The sequence below is a fragment of the Manis pentadactyla genome, chromosome 2 (assembly GCF_030020395.1).
Source record: "Manis pentadactyla isolate mManPen7 chromosome 2, mManPen7.hap1, whole genome shotgun sequence".
NCBI classification, from domain to species: Eukaryota; Metazoa; Chordata; class Mammalia; order Pholidota; family Manidae; genus Manis; species Manis pentadactyla.
The window spans coordinates 103,783,160-103,803,521 of NC_080020.1; the positions used below are offsets into that span (position 1 = coordinate 103,783,160).

The 20,362-nt window shown below is 34.7% G+C and overlaps 1 non-coding gene across 1 annotated transcript; it reads right to left on the reverse strand.

Annotated features, from left to right (window-relative positions):
• Positions 1-13,653: 13,653 nt before the first annotated feature.
• Positions 13,654-13,757, reverse strand: LOC118919957 (U6 spliceosomal RNA). The gene has a single exon (XR_005027736.2). It is a non-coding gene; the product is annotated as a U6 spliceosomal RNA (small nuclear RNA).
• Between the last annotated feature and the right edge of the window lie 6,605 nt (positions 13,758-20,362).

Consider the following 20,362-nt stretch of genomic DNA (forward strand, 5'->3'; position numbering starts at 1 on the left):
TTTCTCTTTGCCCCTTCAGAACTATTCTCTACTACTTGATTCTCTGCCTCAGAAATTGAACTCTGTAATTCTCATCAGTTTGGGTCCTTCTGGCTCAAGACGGAGGGTGGATAGAGAAATACTAGGGAACTTATTTTTCTGCCTGCCTCCTTGCTTGCCCTCAGTTCGTCAGTTTCTGTATTCGGCGCTAGGCTATGGCTCCTGTCCGGTGGCCTCTCCTCTGCAGCATCACAGCTACAGCTCTGGCCCAGTTATGGTAACTGCCCCCTCTACTTGCCCCTTCAGGCCCAGAGATTGGTAAGGCTCCCTGATATTGCTACCTGTGGGGTGCTGCACCAACTCCTCGTTGGTTTTCCTAGGAACCTCAGATCTTTGCAAATAATTTCTTTATTAAAATCTTCCTAAGAACCATTTTTGCCTCTAAGGACTAAGCTTTAAATTTTTCACTGAGATTTGCTGGAGTAAAATTTTGCGGTTCATGTAAGTTGCTTATGAAAGGATTAAACTTTAAGCCCTTTTGGATATCTTTATAGATTCCTTAGAGTTCTGAAAAAGATCCTTGGGTGATTTTTTTTGGCTTTCCATTTGTTTGTATGTAAATAAGGATCAGGAAGATAACCCTTAACTGCTCAGCAGTGGAGCAGCCCCAGCCCACTTCAGCGTGCCAGTGGTCAGCTGTAGAGTCAGAGTATCTGTAACGTGCCCTCTCTGCCTTACCTGCCTTAAAAACTGTTTTTGCCACCCCATTTATCCACTGGCCCAAGGACAGCAATACTGAGACAGTTCAAGGAGCAATAATACCTTTGACCTTTTTGGACAGAGATTCAGATTTCCATTGGCCCATAGGAATGTTACAGGTATGGATGCTTAAAGGAAGGTAGAGAAAGAAAAGACTACCCGAGTTGAATATGTCACAGACCTCTCCATAAAATAGGTAACATTTGAACTAAATCATTAAAGGTGTATATTTTATTAATATTGTTGTTATTTTATTGGTTATTTAAAGGGGAAAGAACATTATTAAAAGGGAAACTGTAAACAAGAGCACCAGTAGATAGAGACATAAGGATCATTCAGGGGATAGAAACTGAGTAGACCAGTTGAAGTAGAGGCTTATTTTATAGGATTTGTCAAAAATATTTCATAAGATAGGCTGAATTCAAATTAATAGGTAAACTAATTGAGTATTTTTGAGTCATAGTATGAAAAGAACATTGGTGATGCTGTGGGATTTTACTCAGAAAGCGTGGTGTGAACTGGATTGAGGTGGCAAAGACCAGCACTGTTGCTGGTCTGAGTGTGAGTTAATGTGGCTCTGGATTGCACTGAGAGGAAGCATCAAATAAGGAACAGGTTATAAAAGAATTAATAAAATCCAGACAGATGCAGATGGTTTTAATTTCAATCCTCTTAATATTTTAGTTAAGCCATGTAGACTTTTCATTACTATGTTAATTTATTTTCAGGATAGATGATTTTACTTTCCTAAACTATATTTTGTGAGTGTAGTATTCTGGAACCATTTCCAAATTCCATAAGCTATTATAAAATAATCAACCACACACAAAAAATGATCACATAATTTGTTTTGCCTGCAATCTTGGGGGTTCTTTCAGGAAGAGTATAAACTAATCACACTGACCATGCAAATACTGATTTTCAATTGTGTGGATAAAAGCTGTAGTTACTATAGGGCTTACAAATAGACAAAAATTACATCACTAAAGTCAAAGGGGTGATAATGACCTCACCCCTTGTTTAACTGTAAAGTGCACATACACTTACCTCACTAGACTTTTCTATTGAGAACATAGCACAAAAACAGTATATAATGATTTTACATAAATCAAAATTCTTTCTCAAAGAAGTAGAAGGGATGTGTATATTCTGGGAACAAGGAGCCTATATAGCATTAATTTTTTTGGTTTCCCAAATTACATTGAACAAGAGACAATGAATGTAGTAGTTATTTATTAAATTTTTGTAAAATAATTTAATTACAAACAAGATAAGCTAATGTCTACTAAAATGACATCAGATTTATTTATTTTAAATTTTAATCAAGGATATTTCTCCAAAGTCAGTCAAGAGCTGGTTGAATCTAGACTTAAACACAAACCTCATTTTCAGACTTCTTATAATACCACTACTACAGCCACACTGTTGAAACTAAACAGGAATTTTAAAACAAACCAACACATATGTATTAGACTTCTCAGGGTCAGATCTTACGTCTGTGGATGCTTTCATTTTTCTAAAACCCTTTCATTTTCTATTTGACAGAAGAACTATTAGCCCCCAGAGAAAAACAATTCATTGACATTGGGCTAAGGTCATATCTCAAATTTAAAATTTCCCATCATCCACCATTACTTAAGCCTTCTTGGAGAGTTCTTGCAATGCTTGCTGAAACAACACGACAAACTACCAGTACTAAATTTAGTGCTTCCTGTATCCTGGCAAGTGCTTCCTCCTGACAAAAATGGATTTGGAAGACTTCCCAGATTGTGTTTTTGTACTTTACAGCATGAAGACTGTATCAGAGTGCTGGATGGGATTGAGACAGGGACCATGGTCTTACAGAGTAGGGTGAGGGCCTCTGGAAAAAACAAAGCAAGATAATCCACTGTGGGATTTGCTTTGGCCTGCTGGAGGGCCCAGCTTGTTTTTCTGACTTTACCCATGTGCTGTTTTTCTTCCTCCAGCCCTAAACAAATGATTTGCAACCTGGGTAATGTAGCAAGTCAAGCCCAAAACAACATAGTAAAAACAGGAAGGATTCCATCTTGAAAATAAGATTACATTTTAAAACCCAATTAGTTCAAAAGTAAGTTTCATAACATATTCTTTAACAAACAGACAATAATTCAGCCCACCTTGGGAGGAAAGCAGGCAGTCTTAAGCAATATGCTCCCAGACCAGGAAGCTGCTATCCTGGGAGAAAATTAGAGCAGCAAATTTTTTATAAATAACCAGGAAGACTAATAAGAAACTTAATGTCTCTTCAAAGACAAACATTTGGGACCACTTAGCAGGTGTACATCCCTAGGCTTTTGTCTCTCACCGCCTATAAAACCCCTAGACAAAGTACCACCCCGGGGCTCTCTTGTCTCCTCCAGGCATGAGCCAGGAGCTCTGTCTTCTTGCTTTATCTCTAAATAAAAGCCTCTGCCCTGCTCTCCTACCTTGAGTGTTTTACAAGTTCTTTCTTTGACTCCTAACAAGAACCCCGGCATCAGGATGACATAGTGTATTCATAGCAAGTTGAATCTGAGTTCACCCTGCTTTCCCTGCCACTCTTCTCCATGCTTATAAATAATTTTGTAAGCTGATTGCTATTGAGCATCTCATTTTAAAGATAAATATGGAGCTTTACACAGTTGTTGATTCTCTAATGTAAGGCTCAATAGAGGACCACTGAGAAGCCATATTTATTTTTAAACTGAATAGCTTTCTTTACCTTTTTTTCTGTGAAATATTTCCAGATAATGTCCCTATTCAAATGACAATGTCAAATTCCTAGACTTTACTGACAATGATTAATAAGATAATTAGAATTTCATCAAAATTATCAAAATTTGATTTTAAAGAATTAGTTTCAACAAGTAACCTATCACTGAATCACAATTCCTTAAATTAATTACCCATATAATTTTACAACTAGAAAGAGAACTAAGAATATTTACCTATCCCTTTTATTTTACAAGTAAAAGAAGAAGGAAGACTGGAAAAGTAAGATTCCAGAATTACTATTGGAAAATAACAGAATCAAGACTAGAATGTAGATCTGTTTTTTAACCTAGAGCCCTTTTTTCTCCATCAACCACATCAATTCTCTTCTTTCTACTAAAGAGGTCAATGTTCCAGAAAATGCTATAATGGTGGTGCTTTAATCCATTGCTGACATGGGTCAGAAGTCTCTTGTTTGCTTGTATTCTATCTCATTTCCCACCAATGCTTCTTCGATCTTGGACGTTATTTCTTCTTATCTTTCCCAAACATACTCTACTAATCAAAGCAAGTTACTCTTAATGCCACCATCTGCAGAGTAGGTGGCTTTTTATAAATGTTTTATAATCCCCTAGATTTTCATGGAGATAAATAAAGTGCAATATCCCTTAGGCAAAGCAAGAAAATATTCTCAATTCTTTTTTAAACATTTTTATCATAAAACATACATAACATAAAATTTGCCATTTTAACTTTTCAAGTGGACAACTCTGTGGAGCTAATTACATTCACAATGTTGTGCAAACATCATCACTATTGCTAAAACTTTTCATCACCCCAAAATAAAGCTCTGCAACTGTTAAGCAATAACTTCCCAAAACTCCCTTTCCCCAGCCCTAGTAACCTCTAATCTACTTACTGTCTATGAATTTGCCTGTTCAATATATTTCTTATAAGTGAAATCATACAATATGTGTCTTTATGTCTGACTTATTTCACTTAGCATAATGTTTTCAAGGTTCATCCATGTTGTATGTATCAGAACTTCATTCTTTTTTATGGCTGAATAATGTTCCATTTTATCTATAGACCACATTTTGTTTACTACTCATTTATTAATGGACTTGATTATTTTTTAATCTAGAAACATCAGTCTCTAATATTACATCCTTCCAAAGCCCATACCAAAATGCTTTCGGTGTAGCTTTATTTTGGAAAATATGTGCTAAAATGAGATTATTTTATGTTTCATCATTATTAAATTATGTTAAAAATTATTCAGTAATATGCAGTTGGAAATCAGTTCACATTTCCTATTAAAGTCACAATATAATTAATTCACTAATATAAAGTCTAGATTAATTCATTGATATTGTCTAAGATTTTATTTTGAATGCTATAATTATGCTTTTTAAATGAATTTCATGCTAGCTTAGAATTATAGCCACATAAAAACAGTACCTACTCTCTCCAAAAATGTAAAGGTCACATATATCCATGAACATGTCAAAAAAGTAACTAACACAAAATCACACAATCACAAAATCTTGCAGGTGGTATAGTGGTTCATTGAACCCCAAAGCCTCCTAAAACTTGGATTCCAAGGTAAGGAATTCTAATCTTAAAGGGTATTTAGCCAAAAATTTTGGGAAGTAGAGATAGGAGTTGCAAATGACCCCTCAACCCATTCTTCTTTATGCATACTCCCAACCCTTACAGCTCCAACAGAATTTTCATGGTCTTAAAATTCATGATTATTATATTCTGACTAATTATCCTGACAGTAGGTTTTGTTTTCCCTCCTAAACTGCAAACATTTATAGTAAACCAAGCGAAAGCTTATATTTCTATTATATATTTTATGCTCTCCAGCATATATTATGCTTTCAAGAAATAGTCATATAGATTTTATTACACTTATGAGAAAGTTCAAGATACTTGTAATACCTCTTTTGAATTTTCGTAGATGTCTTTGCTCTTCATCAATTATGCTTTAGCACCATACTTTATGCATTAAAGTTATTCTATAATTAGTTGTTAGCTTGATTTGATTTTTGTTTAGATTCTTTCTGTCTGAAATTATTTCTCTTGGTGCTGTGAATGGAAGACTTCCTATAATTGGAATGGGAGTGAAAAGTCATGGGCTTTATATTGTATCTTCTGGATGAATTACACTTGAACCACTAAGTATAACTTCGCTGATATTTTTTAATGTGGGTCCAGTAAATATTTCTAATATTGCTAAACATTTTAAAGTATTTCCAATGAGAGCAAGAAAGTGGTTTCAATACTTTCAGAGAAAAAGTTAATTCACAAAGGAAGCTTGTGTTTTATGAGGCTTTCCTGAATTACAGAAATTAAAGATGGAAGGACCTATTAGGTCATCCAGTTCATTCCTTTAAGAGTGCAGAATTGCTCCCTGAAGAATATGCACTAGGGCTTTTCTGGAAAGGAAACATTAAAACTCAACTGCAATTGAGATAGTAAATTTGTAATTTATGCACAATAAAGGTCTTTCTCCTCAGATATTAATACTACTGCATATTTTAAAATCTGGCTAAAGCATTAATAAAGTGATTAGCAAAAGTCGAGGAGGCCATTTGTTAGTGTACTTCCTGATGAAATAAAAAGCTCTTTAGGCAATTAGTTTGGAAGGAAACGAAAATGAACCCCTAATTCCTCCTCCTTATGCCACCCATCTAAGGCTTTTCCTCTTTGTTCCCCAAAATACAGTTCCAGTATTCTGTTATTAAAGGGTAATTTTTCCTGCTTTGGAAGTAGCAATGGGTAGAAAATTTCTATTAATTTCTCTTGTTCATGTATAGTTTCCATGCAAACTTTCTAGAAAGGTAGCTTTCAAAATATTAGTTCAAAAATCTGTAAGGTCACTTTATAATCTCACTCTTAAGATCTCAAAAGTAGTTCTTAGCCTCAAAAATACTTTGGTAACTCAAAATAGAACCATAGTATTTCTTAGGTTATCTTTTTCCAGCATATTTTTCATAAAACAATAGTCTTGAGATAATGGATGTATGGATGAATTTGGGAAATGATGATATCTTATTTCCTCTCTTGGAAATGCACACTTACTCATTAGAGAAAAGACTGAAAAACCCACAGTAAAGAAAGCTGCTTGCTTTTGAGAAGCCAAATATTTACCTCAGTTTTTTAAATTTCATTATTATCTGTTATGATCATGGAATACACTTTAGGAAATGTTGCCTTAGAATGATCAAGTTTCTTTCTTTAAATTATAAATACCTTAGGAGGGATAACACCATTTCTATCAAAAATTTAATCTGTACTATGAATCAGTATCTCTGAGGGTTTCTTTATAGGTCATATTCTCGAACAACTGAACTAGAAAGGACTCGTTTTTGAGCACATGAGCATTGTCCATATATTCCTTATTTACTTGTTCAACTTCCATCTATCTCTAACCTTCCCCATGTGGTTAACATGGGCCTTTCCTGGGGAGCTATTGATAATCATAGGCAATGCTATTGATAACTGATCTCTTTTTGGTAAGTTTGTATTGACTCTGTAACTTCCTGACAGTCTTAAGCTAAAATGGTCTAATGAGATTTTTCTTTGCATGGCAGGTTTGCTGTTTTTGTTTTTGTTTTCATACTATGACTGAAACAGAATTGGTAGAGTGGGCCTGTTTCCACAGCTGACCTCTGCTTTGCTTAGGACAGATCAGGAGCTGGAAGAAGGAAACAACAGGCATTTAAACCAATTCTCTTTCCTCTCTCAGATGCACAATAGCCTCTGGTTTCTGCGCAATATAAGTTTCATTATGTGAAAATTAAGGAGTGGGAGTGGGAAAAGTTGACTTTTGTTATTACTTTCAAATTCATCTATGACTAAAACATACACAGATAAATTTTAGAGCATAGGTAAAAGACGACAAATTCTGAATACTAAAAGATAATGATAATAATAACATAAGTTATATGATATAAAAGTTACTTAGTTTCTCATGCATTAATATCTTCAACTATACTTTAAGTAACTAGTAATTGGCAAAAACATTCCATCTCCTTCAATCAGTTAATTACTCTGTATGGTTTGGAAATTGAGTTTTACCTGTTTCTTGCCAAAATGGAGAAACAGTGACTGGATTTACCTTCCAGAATGAAACAATAATAAAGAGAAAAAACATATGAACTACAATAGTGGTTTTCAAGACACCTGCCATTACATAGCAAGAGGTGGCAGTCCCTAAGGTGTAGTGAGTGAGGTGAGCCTCATAACTGCCCCAGCTTCCTACCTTGAGAGAGTTTCTAGGCTTCACCACAGGAAAGGGAAACCCACATGGAATCTGGGGATCTCCCTGAATTGAGGAGAGAGAACAGAGGATCTGGAAAGACCAAGGGGGCAAGAGTTCACAGCGCAAGAACTGGAGATGAGAACACTGCACAGAGAAAGAAACTTGGATATCTACAGAGGCCACCTAAGTATCAGGGTAGTACTGATTAGCACATGCATGTGAAGAAACTACATGAAGCTAAGAAAAAAAACCACCTAAAATGATTCAAGGGAACAGCATTCACAGCTCACATAGGGCTGGGAGAATGCCTGTTTCTACCATCCAGCCTGGAAAAGCTCATAAATTAAAGGGTCACTAGGTAGAGTATTCAGTAAGATCTTGATTAAAAGTGAAAGTTAATTAGCCCTAGGATGAGCACTAAGCCAGATCAACCTAAAGAAATCATAAAACAAGACCCAAAATGATTGAACTATTTCAAGTAACTTAACAGCATCCTAGAGCAAAGTTCAAGAATACTTGATGGAGTGTAAAACATTCCTCCCAGCATCTAATTAAAGATATCCAGAAATGCATAGTAACAGGAAAACAGGACACATAATTAGGAGAATAATCTATGGAAACTGATCCAGATCTCACAAGGATGCTAAAATGACTGGACAAGGACATTAAAAGTTATTTTAATTGTATTTTGTATGTTCAAAAAGTTAAGTGGAAATTATGGAAGATATAAAAAGACCCAAGTCAATTTTTTTAGATGAAAACTAAGATGTGTGAGATAAAAAATAAACTGGATAGAATTAACAGCAGATTAGGTATTGCAGAAGAAAACATTAAGTGAGCTTAAAAACACACAAAAGAAACTATCCAAAATGAAACATAGAGAAAAAAGAGAATAAAATTTAAAAATGAAAATTATCTGGTGTCCAAGGATAACGTCAAAGGCACCAAATATGCCCACACTTGGAATGCCTGAAGAAGAAGGGGTAATACAAAAATAATTTAAAAAAATAATGGCCAAACAATTCTAAATCTAATGAACACAATGAATCCATATATCTAAGATACTCAATAAACTTCAAGCACAAGAAACATGAAGAAAATTATACCAAAGCACCTGATGGTCAAATTATTCATAAACAGTGAAAAAGATAACATCTGAAATGCAGCCAGATTTAAAAAAAGACATATTATACACAGAGGAACAAAAAGATGAGAGAAGCTTTCTCCAGGGAAAAAATACAAATAAGAAGATACTGGAGCAATGTCTAAAGTACTGAAAATAATCTGTCAACCTAGAATTCTATACTCAGCAAAAATATCTTTCAAATATTAAGGCAAAATAAAGACAGAAAGAGTGGAAAAAATTAATCACCAACAAACTTGTATTATGAAGACTATTCAAGGAAGTTCTTCAAGCAAAAGAAAAATGATATGAGATGAAATATGGACAAATAACACTAGATGAAATATTTTGTACATCTACACAAGGGATGAAGAATATTGGAAATGATAACAAGTATAATATATTATTGCTTTCTTTTTATTTAAATCCCTTTAACATACAGTTGCTTAATCAAAAATAATTAATATATTTATATTAACATATAAATATATATTTAATATATATATTTATAATGTAGGTAAAAATACAATGTATGTATTTTAATAAGTGTATTAAGGCTGGAAAAGGAGACAATAGGAACATGCTATATATCAACCTTACTATATTAGTAATCACATTAACTGTAAATAGTCTGAACAGTTTATTCTCAGATATTGTCAGAGTGGTTAAAAGAAATCAAGACCTAACAATATTCTGCCTATAATGCACTTAAAATATAGAAAAGCAAATAGGTTCAAAGATGGAAAAAGGTATACCCATGCCCACACTAATAAAATGAAAGTTAGAGTAGCTATATTAATATGGGACAAAGTCAATTTTAGACCAAAGAATATTTCCAGAATTAAGATGGCTATTTCACAATGAAAAGAGTATTAATTCATAACAATGTTAAACATTATGCACCTAATAAAAGTGCTTCAAAATATATATAGCAAAAGCTCTTAAGAATGTAAGAAGAAATAAATTAATAATTATAGTAATAGATTTCAACACCTTTCTCTCAATAATTGCTAAAGTGGAAAGTCAACAAGTATTTGGTAAATTTAAGCAACATTACCAACTTAACCCAATTAATATTTATAAAAACCCCACCCAGTAACAGTAAAATACACTTTTTTTCAAGTGCACACAGAACATTTATCAACAAATTGAATTTTAAACAAGTCAGATTTAGATCCCATTTATTGTTAATGTTTTAATCTTCACTTCTAAATCTTTCTAACATTTCTTTTAAAATTGGTTTACAAGCATTTTTTGGCTTTTCTTTTTGTAAAAACTTATTCTTCTAAACCACATTATCTTTGGGAATTTTGAATGTAGCATCTATAAAATATGGAAATATATCCAATTACAGAGATACATTTGGTACTTCAAATAAGTGTCTGGCCTAAAGAGAAAGAAAAATATTTCATGCCAGATTAAAACCAAAGTCAAAACAGCAAGTAATATAGGATATCACCCAGTAGAATCACTCAGTCTCATCAGGATTCTTATGTTTGCCAAATATTAAAGATATTAATAACTTGGGGATTAGGCATACCATTAAAAATGCTATTTTTGCAAGTGTCCTTAATTTATGTTTAATCAAATCTCTTTTGCTTTAAAAATAAAAGAAGGTGTTTAGACTATAGCTTTAAATTCTTTTGTCAAAATCTGACCACTATATTCAGGAGGTCTACTCCATAGTCCAAGATTTAATAGCATCTGCTTATCTACCATAGAGGTTAAACAGGGGGATTGGCAATAGCTTGAAAGAAACAAGCAGGATAGGGTGGTGAATAAGTTTAGGATTGGGTTGACTTTAATGTCGTAAATCAACTGAAAAGCAAACTTTCAATATTGTTGAGAGGCACCATTCTCCTTCAGTAGATTCTGCCTGAGCTGTGCAGTTCAGCCAGGAGCTGGGGGATGATATGGTTTTTTACCCCTCCCCCTCACATCATGTTCAAATTAGAGAATCACTTTTGCGATGCAGTATGTGTATATAGAAAAAGACATGGTTCAAGACACATAGATAGACTTGTGTGGCATGTTACAGAGCCAAGTTCACGTTAATATCATCCACTACACATCTTCTATACACCTGCGGTCACCAATGTTATCTCTGTCCTCACAAAAGCATGATGATGTAATTTTTCTATCCACATTTAAAGGTGAGGATATTTAAGCACATAGAAACTCAACAACTTAGGGCAGTTCAGGAATAAGGAAGTAGCAGAGCCACTTTGCAACCCAGACCTGGAGTGAACATATTTAATGTTCTTTCATTCTTAGACTTTTGTCTTCTTTCAAGAAATGCTATATTGTCTCCCACATTTAGTTCCATTCTAAATGGGCTTTGAGTCAACCAGTCCTGCATTAAATTTCCACATCTGTTTCTCACTGGCTACTTGATCTGAGACTCATTTTCTTCACTGAAAAGTAGAAATTATAAAAATGTATAAATAAGTTAACATATCTAAAGTACCTATTGGAATACATGGCCCAGAGAAGATGCACAACAAATTAATTCTCATTTCAGCATAAAGACTTTTAAACCCTTGATTTAGTATATTTGTGTTAATAAATAAAACTCGAGAAGTAGATGTTGCAGATTTATTCAAGGCATCTAACTATGGTAATGAATATAAATAACCTAAAGAGAGTATCAACACATAAAAATCACATAAAGGTAATTTGGAGCCATGCCTTGTAGAAGATTTCTGAGGCTCATTGTTATTTATTAGTGAATTAGTCTTAATAATGTTTTATAATGTGAAGTTTTGGGTTACGCTTAGAGTTTTATCACAATTACATTGATAAAGTAAGAACTATCGTCCTAATTTCTTATCTTTGTGTAATTATAGCTGACTGGAAGACTGATCATTTTTAATCTTCCAAGTTTCATTTAGGGAATTCTCATGATCATATGTTAAGTATAGAAACAATGCTTTCATTTCCTTCACCCACTTTCTGAAAAGGTTTGTTAGCTGATGGTTAAGACAAGTATATAACATATGTCATGAATCTTTAAGCCTCTAGTACCTGGGCCTCTTTCCTATTTGCACTGGCAATTCTGATTTCCTTCCTTTAATAAATTTATCATCAATTTATTATGATAATTAAAGAACATGTCCTAGAGTAAAAAGCTCCCCTTAAGTAGATGCTTTGTAAATACCAATAAGTAACTCTGCTGTTTAAAATTTTCATTAAAACTTATCATATGCTAAAATGGACCATACATTATAGATTCCCATCATTAGTAATGTAAAGACTATCCAGTGTCAGACATATTAAGCAGAGAGTACCTTAATACAGCCCTAATCACTGTGACTGTATTGTGTGTTCACCCTTTGGAGGCATATTAAATGTCTGTTTCAGTTCAATATCTTACTTTGAGTACTTTTTGTACAGTAAGCAAGCAACTTATAATCACTATCACCCTTAAACAGCAGTACAAGGATAAGAGGCTGTTAGTTTCGGTCAAGTGAAGCTGGCTTTCAATGGGTTAACTGGAATCACTGCTTCAGAGACTGTTCACATCCTCAGACTTCACAGCCCTAGCAGAGGCTGGCTCTGTAATAAGTCTCACATTACATGTGGATTAGATTTGTAGAAATCCTGTAACTCAATAGGTACCTGCCTATTCTCTCCTGGCGTCAGCCCGCCTGCCCTGCTTTGCTCTGTAGACATACCTGGCATTCCACCCATGCCTCTCACTTACTAAGTGAACTAGAGTCTGCCTACCAAAACATTGGGGTATTGTTGTGAAGGAGAAACCCCCTGACAGACAAGCAGAGTGTGAAGTCGGGCTTGCAGTGCCTTCTTACCTTTCTCTGAAGTGCACATGCCACTCTTTCTAACCTCCTTACATCCCACAGCTGGGTTGGACTGCAGTTATATCCAGAATGCAGTCACCCTCCAAAGTAAGATGGTAAATTCTGGCCACCTTACATCCTCTCAGCTGTTACTCCCTGACCCTCGCCTCCTTGACCACCAGGCTTACCCACCCCGGTCCTCTCGTCTTGCCCTCCCAACAGTGTACCTTGACAAACATGTTTACACTCAAAGGTGGGAAAACAAAACCAAGCATCAAGCACAACAAAAAACAGGCTTGGCACCAAATCCTAGAACAGTCAGTGCCCTGGTTTCTGGGAGCTGTGCCAAACACGGTAAGCGCTGCTATTTTAACACGTATCTCTAGTTCTCAGCCCAAATCATTCATTAAATAATTAGCATGTTACCTTGTTAAGAATCTTTAAAACTAAGGTAAGGTTTTTCATTCAGGAAGCACATCAGATTGTTTAGCATCTTTTTCTAATTAAGCATTAATCCCTCCCAGGAAGAATGAGTCACTCAAGCAAGTGAACTTTCAAAGATAAGGGATTTCTCTTTGTAAACTGCAATTAGCAGCTTTTAACAGCCAGCATTGCTCCAGTTTTCCCAGCAGTTAAAATGATTCTGATGATTTTTTTCTTCTTGCTTATTATGCAGCTAACCAAACTTACAAAATGGAGATGTTTATGACAGATGGGGAGACCAGTTGAGTAGTAAGAAACCAAACCACATCAAAACCTTGCATCACATTGCAATCCCAAATAGCATCCTTCTGACAGGATACTTTTCCAGTGGGTCAAATGGTAGCACCCTCTTTGGGGACACAACATGGCATTCTGTGTGACAGCTTGGATGCAGTCTACCTTTCACAGGTGCAACACTTATCCTTGCAGTCAGACTGTGACAGATGCCTGATTATAAGCACTTTTTTTAATATGCAAAATTCATCTTGTTGTTACAAGCTTTGAAGAAGTCAAGCACCTATACGTAAGTTTTTTTTTAACACTTCACGAATTTGCGTGTCATCCTTGCACAGGGGCCATGCTAATCTCTGTATCATTCCAATTTTAGTATATGTGCTGCCAAAACGAGCACCATAAGTTTTTTTTTTAAGTAAATATATTGGGAAAATTTTTGGAGATTTGCAACAATTTGAAAAACATTTGCTTTTTTCTAACTTTATTGTAAGAATATAATATGTAATATATATAACATACAAGATATGTGTTAATCAACTGTTTATGTTACCAGTAAGACTTCCAGCCAACAGTGAGCTGTTAGCAGTTAAGTTTTGGGAGTCACAAGTTGTACATGGATTGTTGACTGTGCAGGGCTCAACAGCCCTAACCCTCACATTATTCAAGGGTCAACTGCTTATGAATTGAGGATTTATGCTCTCTCTAATGTAGCTGGTTATCCTAGAGTAATAGATAGTCATGTTCTAAGTGAATTCTTACAATATTTACTGTTTATTTATTTATTCATATTTTACTTATTTTATTGTTGTGGCAGAAAGCCATAACTGTTTCTTTCCTAAAAGTTCTCAGGCTTTAGCATTTTCAAAAAGGGATATGTGGAAAGTAAAGAGGGTGGTGCAGAATTTATATCATTCCAAAAGGGAAAGCATTACTGATTTTTCATGCATACTGAACATTTTGTGATTAGATTCTATCTCTGTTGTCTCAAAGAGCAATATCACCTATGAACCAGCTTCACAGGATTTTAGACTATAAGGAACCTTAAAAGAGATCCAAGCCAATTTCCTCACTTTATAGAAAATTAAATTGAATCTAGGGAGGCAACCTGACTTCCCAAGAGCACACACTAAGTCATGGCAAATCCAGGAATTGAACAGTCTATTAACACCCAATCTAGGAAGTTCTGCTCTTTGACGTACCATGATGTCTGGGGAGAAGTCTCATTCCAGCTGTAGGAAGGCATGGCTTCCTCAGTTAGTTATGGGGCATAATTCTCCATGGTGGCTGGCTTTCCTCCTACTGTTATTGCGGCCAAAGAATCGCAAGGAGAAAGAAGGAATTCTGACCTACAGCAGGTCCTTTTTAAAATGGCCATTGTATAGTTAGACTGAAAATAAACAAACTGATAAATCAGCTAACTGTCTTAGAAAGGAAAGCATGGTTGGAGTCCAGGTTGATTTTGTCACTGGTAAAAGGAGCAGAAGTTCGTTTTCTATTTAATCAGGTCACAGCAGCTAGTCAAATACTTTCAACACCCTTGGAAAGTTGAAAACTTTGTTGCCTGTTTTGAAAAGTTATATACTGAAGACTAACTTTTGTTCCCAGTAACTTTGTACCTTATTACAGGGTTAGCCTAAGTATGAAAAAGCACAAAAAGCAAAATTATGCCAGAAATGCAAATGAATACAGTGATGTTTGAATTACTTTAGTGGTATTTAGAATTGCATATGTAAAGTTGATGGTTGATAAGTTGTTACACATGTTATATTACATAAGTCAATCTTGTATTTGTTTTCTGCATTTAAATTGCTATTTAAAAACTGCACTGGGAAACACACGTGCTCATGCCCACATATGTACACACATGCACACATCCCTTTAAATAGACATATGAAAACGCTCAATATAGTCAGAAAACGACCATATTATATATTCTTATTTATTCAGCCGGTATTTATTGATAGTCTAATGTGCTAGCTGCTGAGTAGGGAACTCAAAACTATGCAATATGGCTATCTTTCTCTAATAGTTTCATCTTGGGGAGATGAAAAATATAGTAAAAGAGCTAATGACATTATAAAGATGATGTTTAATAAAATGCCAAAATGAGAGCTTCAAACAATAAGTTACATTAGACATTTAGATGATGGAGAGACAATTTGAGTTACTTTAACTGAGGAAATTCTTACTGAGAAATTGGGAATTAAGTTGGGAACTGAAGACTGTGTCAGATTAGATACTAGTGTTACTTTTCACTCAGAAGTTTGAATATAGCATATATATTGAATAAATTAAAGACCAATCTCTATAAATTCACATACAGTTTTAAACACATGGTACTATAGATAGACTGCAGTCATAATATGTGTTAACCCTTCTCTCAGTAATCCACAAATTTCTTAGTCTTTGAAATCCTCCAGAGTTCAATTTAAGTTCCAAGTTCTTCACAAAATTTCTTCCAAACAACTTCAGTTAATTGTGGTCATTTCTTTTTCTAAGCACTCCTTGCACTTAGTGTATAAGCTAGTTTTTACATGGGGATGTATCAGAAATATTCTGAAAAGAGAATTCATGAAGATCCCAGGTTATTTTTCCAGGTATTTCATAAAATCTTTGGAGACAAGATAGGAAAATGTGAAGAGGATAATAGCACAGAGCAATGGGTCCATAGTGGAATGACTCATGGGATGAATATTAATAGCAATATTATTCAATTGCACATTTAGTTTAAGTATGAGTCAATTATTTAATTTATACCATAAAGGATTTCAAACAGAAATATCTTAATATGTATTTCATCAAAGTAATCTTATCTAAATATTCAAAAGGATTTTGTCACCAATATCAAGTTTCTGAAGCTTGAACAAGCATTTACGTTGACCATTTACCCACTTCACAAATCAAACATAAACTTCCAAGTTAGCATGTTGCCATCAAACTTTCCACCTTTGGAGATTGTGCATCAACTGTTGACATTATTCAAAACATTTAATATTATCTTTTGGATTGGACTTTAGAGGAGACTCTTACTCCTTGAGGTGGGATCTTTATTGTTAGACTAGATTTTTGCAAGTAGTCATATGTTTGAGAAAAGCTGGCTAAAATAGAAAGCGGACTTGTACAGTAACAGGGTTTAATTTTTGGTGTTCCTCCTAAGCTTCTATTAAAGCAACTCAGATAGATGTAGTAATTTGAATGATGGTAACACAGTTCCACCAGCTTTCCAAGGTGAATGTCTTAGGGGTGGCACTGAACTTCAATTAAGAGCATTAACATCAAAGCTGGACATTCCAGGGTTGGTTGAGCATAAATTGCCTCGTCTTTGAATGGGGATAATGGCTCCTACCTCAGAAGGGTTGTTATTGCTAATTAAATTATTGAAAGATGACATAGATTGGTGGGGTTTTACAATGCCTCCTACTCTATAATCTCACTTCATATTTGTTGTCCAACTCATCTGCATTTATGTGTGATAATCATAATTTGACTATTAACAAATTTAACAGATCTACTTAAAATTCAAAAGTCTTCACCAGGGTTTTATTTTTACAGAAAACCCATTATTAGAGAATTATATTAGCCTAATAAGTCATAGTTAACAAAATTCCAGGTGATTCTTCCTGTGAAATACTAATAAAACTAAATTGCAGATGTTAGCATAGAGTCTTCTATGATTCCAAGGCTAAGAGAGACTGCGAGAAAAGAAGAAATACTCAACATAGATGGTTAAATAAAATATCTTCAGGGAGAAAGTGATAATTTCATACAGATACTTTAATTGGTCCAGGCACTGATCAAGGTTATAAGAAAACAGATGGTAGATGCATGTTTTAGAAAAAAGGTAAATGTCATATGGTTAGTCAGTTGATCATTAATATTTACAGAGGGCCTACTCCTTCATTTATGAGTGGTCTGCATCTTTGATAATGGTTTGCATCCTTAATATTCATCACAAGCAAGACTGAAAGGGGCTAAGGATGATATTTTTTTAGTTGGTGGACTAAAACACATATGTCTACAGTTTCCCTAACACTTGAAATAGACTTAATTTCAGAAGTTATAGGTTTAATTCCTAGTAGGACTCTGCTTGCATTAATAATCACATTTTATGTTTCTAATATGTTCCCAGTGTTGGGCTTTCTCCCTACTGTGTTCTCTTAGGAAAAAAAATTTTTTTATTTTGCAAATATCATGAAAATAGTATTGTCACATTATAGAAAATACAGAAAACAAAAAGACATAATTCTACCACTCTAAAGTAACATTGTTACAATGTTGGTATTTTACATTTCTGGTTTCCAGTCATATAAATATGTTATTTAGCTTAATTTTAATCACAGTATATATATATATGTGTGTATATATATATATATATACATATGTATGTATATACACACACACACACACACATATATATATATACACACATATGTATCCTGCTTTTTCATTCATCTTGATGAAACTTATATTGTCTTCCCAACTAATCATTATAATGCCTTTTGAAGGTTCTATTAAATACATAGAGCATTTAAGGTTACTCCTTTCAACTTGTAGTATTAGCATATCTCATCTTCACATGGCATGAGATGGGTGGGCAAGATAACCAGTAGCCCCACATTATGTATTAAGGGATGCATCTAAGAGAGAGAATTCTGGTGGATTTTGTGGTCTGAGAATGAATCGTGGCTCAGCTTCTGTGTAAATTTTGGCAGGTTGTTAATTCTTTAACCCTCTATAAATGGGAAAATACTTTCTCATAGAGTTGTTGTGGGAATTAAACATAATTATTAACATAAAATCACTTAGTACAATGTCTCCTGTGTAGTAAGCTCTCAGTCACTATGAGTGGACTAGCAGTCAGGCCTCCCATTGCCCAATCCAGTGCTCCTCTCTATACATCATGTTGAGAACCTGGGAGTCAACATAATAATGAAAATGTGCCTTAGAATCTCCAAAGCTCCTATACATCATTTCCGGGGCTGTGGATTATCACAATCAATATTTCATGATTTCTTTACAACTCACATTGTCTCAGAAATACTTCGGCAGCTTTCATTGTGCAAGGTTGCATTTTTTCCTAAACATGATTGACAACAAAACATAAGAGGACTACTCAATGAAATCTCAACAGAGTGTTCACATTTGAAATGTTAAGATTCCCAAAATGCTGAGCACCACCATTTACAGACATTCAAGTAGATTCAAACTACAGAATTTGCTTCTTAGCCTTTAAGAAGTCCAAGCTGGTGCCTGTACATCTCCCAATCCTCCCCTCTGCTCAGACACACGTAATTGTAAATGCTGGTGTAAAATAGACAACATGGTAGGTAGGTTTAGGATTTCTAAGGGGAGATGGGCTTTTGAGGCTCTTCGTTATTTCAGTTTGTGTGTATGTGAAACAGATGACTGAATTTGTAAAATGGAGTGAGGTTATGATGCATTAATCTTATTCCAAATGTTAATTTATGGGTTTCATAAGATCTACTTTGCTTTAGAGCTCAGAAAATGTTTTTTTCTCAGTAGCTCAATGGTTCAATTTTCATGGCAGTGCCACTCCAAGAAAATTGAATAGTTATCAGGATGAGAATTTTTGTTCCATGGTGTCTGAGCATCTAGTGATAAATATCATCCTGCCCCAGTCAGAGCACTGTAATTAAAACACACACATGTGAATAAACATAGAGTGCAACTGTGAAATAAAAACAAAAATATCTATATTAGTATCCCAAATCTTTCACAAAAAATATATTTTTGTTATTTACCTAGGACTTTGCATATACATTGTAAAATGTAAATGTGAAAATAAATTCCAGGCCATTTGTTAAATTAATATCTTCTAAGAAAGAAACTTTATAATCATGATAAGAACAAACTGTAGTGAAAGGTGCAACTGGACTGGGAATCTAGTGTTCAGAGCAAAAGTTAGCCCTTATGACCACCCTATTGACAAATTAGCACTGAGTTGCATGATTATTTGGCCCATTATCATCTCATTTTGGTTTGACCAGACTGTCTTAATTTTAAAACTTCTTGAACCTGAGAATTTCAGTTCCAGGCAATCTGGAACAGTTGGTCACTCTTTAGAGGGAACACTGAGGAAGATCTGTGCTTGGGAAGGAAGAGGAAAAGGAATCATTAAAACATTAATGGACTGCAATACTGGGAACATTCGCATCATTTAGGACATCCAAAAGATCCTGAGTTACTCCAAAAAGGAAGTACTGCCTAAGGATATTGCTGGACTAAGGCTGAGGCAATCTCTACCATTCTGGGGCTGGATTTTCCTGACTCCCAGTTCATTCAGAACCATTCCAGAGACGTTAGCTTATTAAAAGATACATATCTGCCAGCACAGACCTTTCTTCTTTTAAGATTACATGGTTACACATCCTTTTCTATGCTTCACCTGCTTCCTTTGCCTCTTTTGTTTCCACTAAACCTGACGTTGGTACACTTCTATTATTCCCTACTGGCTTTCAGGAAGCCAATATGAGCTTCTCCTGCTTGCATTCCAGATGACATGACCATGTTTTAACCTAATTGTCCACACTTGCACATTCTATTTTTTCAATATCTGCCTTGTGGATAATGTCTGTATCATGGCTCCTAACCACTTTATCTGACATTTGCTTTTAAGATTCCCATGTAGAGGATGGTGGCTCTAGCCCCACTCAAGTTTTTGAAAAGTAAACACCTTTATTGAAAGAGGGATCATGCAAACATTTTCCTTTTTGCATTATTTTTTTTTCTTCAGAGGCTAAATTATTTTAAATGGCTTCAGTAATATGTCTTCATTAGTTTTTGTTTCCCCACTGCAGAAAAATTCTTCCTCAAAGCATACAAAATGTCACATATTAACCCAATTCATAGTGCTTTGGGTTGTTTTAGTTATCATTTGTGGCCTTGATGGACCTATGAATTTAGAAGGTAGGAGTAGGACGGAGGAGTCATTTTTTAAATTTTCATTCATTTCTTAGGCTACTTTTATTCTGCAAATATTTC